We start from the raw sequence: 1,799 nt of genomic DNA, 5'->3' as shown, positions 1-1,799 counted from the left end.
GCCGCTCACGTGACCCCCCGCCCCTTTAGCCCCGCCCCCGTTGCCGCGGCAACCGCGCCGTCTTTCCGGCCCACCACGTGATCCGCGCCCCGACCAATCGGCGGCCGGCGCGGGGCAGCGCTCGGCCAATCAGAGCGCGGGGAGGCGGCGCGCGCGCGGCTGTGTGCTGGCCTGGGCGCCGCCATGTTGGGGGGGGCACCAAGAGCACCCAGAGAACCCAAATAAACCACAGCACCCACAGCACCCAGAGCACCCACTGCACCCACACACCTACAGCACCCACACACCCACAGCACCCACACACCTACAGCACCCACACACCTACAGCACCCACACACCCACACACCTACAGCACCCACAGCACCCACAGCACCCACACACCCACACACCTACAGCACCCACACACCTACAGCACCCACTGCACCCAGAGCACCCAGAGAGCACCCACACACCCAGAGCACCCAGAGCACCCACACACCTACAGCACCCACACACCCACTGCACCCAGAGCACCCACACACCCAGAGCACCCAGAGCACCCACACACCTACAGCACCCACACACCCACTGCACCCACACACCCACACACCTACAGCACCCACACACCCAGAGCACCCAGAGAGCACCCACAGCACCCACACACCTACAGCACCCACACACCTACAGCACCCACTGCACCCACACACCTACAGCACCCACACACCTACAGCACCCACACACCCACTGCACCCAGAGCACCCAGAGCACCCACACACCCACAGCACCCACTGCACCCAGAGCACACAAAGCACCCAGAGCACCCAGAGCACCCAGAGTACCCACACACCCACAGCACCCAGAGCACCCAAAATCGGTCATGAAACACCCCAAAATCGGTCACGGGGCACCCCAAAGTCTCTTGTGGGGAGCCCCAAAACTGGGCAGGGGCCCCCCAAAATTCAGAATGGGGCCCCCAAAATCCCCTCCCACCCAAGGGAGCCCCAAAATCCCCTCCCACCCAAGGGACCCCAAAATCCCCTCCCACCCAAGGGAGCCCCAAAAACGCCGCCCCGACCCCCCCGTGCTGCGCCCCCCTCGGCGATTTGGGGGAGATTTTGGGGGATTTAGGGATTTGGGGGTTTTTGGGGATTTTGGGGCGATTTGGGGTTTTTGGGGTTTTCGGGATTTTTGGGGGAATTTTGGGGTTTTGGGGGTTTGGGAGAGGTTTGAGGGTTCAGGGTTTTGGGGGAGCTCAGGGGTTTTGGGGGGTCAGGAATTTTTGGGGGGTTCTTGCGGTTTTGGGGTTCAGGGCGTTTGGGGGTTTGGGGGGATTTTGGGGGTTCAGGGGATTTTGGAGGATTTTGGGGGGGTTCAGAGGATTTTGGGGGATTTTTGAAGGCTCAGAGGATTTTGGGGGTTCAGGGGATTTTGGGTAATTTTTTGGGGGGCTCAGAGGATTTGGGGTGATTTTTTGGGGGGTTCGGGGGATTTTGGGTGATTTTTTGGGGGGGTTTAGAGGATTTTGGGTGATTTTTTGGGGGGTTCAGGGTATTTTGGGGGATTTTGGGGGGCCCAGAGGGATCACGAGGCTTTGGGGGATTTTGGGGGTTCGGGGGATTTTGGGTGATTTTTGGGGGGGTTCAGGGTATTTTTTGGGGATTTTTTTGGGGGTTCAGAGTATTTTGGGTGATTTTCAGGTGGGGTTAGAGGATTTTGGGTGATTTTTGGGGGGTTCAGGGTATTTTGGGTGATTTTTGGGGGGGTTTAGAGGATTTTGGGTGATTTTTTGGGGGGTTCAGGGGATTTTTGGGTGATTTTTT

The sequence above is a fragment of the Lonchura striata genome, chromosome 31 (assembly GCF_050655825.1).
Source record: "Lonchura striata isolate lonStrDom1 chromosome 31, ASM5065582v1, whole genome shotgun sequence".
Classification (NCBI taxonomy): Eukaryota; Metazoa; Chordata; class Aves; order Passeriformes; family Estrildidae; genus Lonchura; species Lonchura striata.
The sequence above is the reverse complement of the archived record's forward strand: the minus strand, read 5'-3'. Positions refer to the sequence as shown.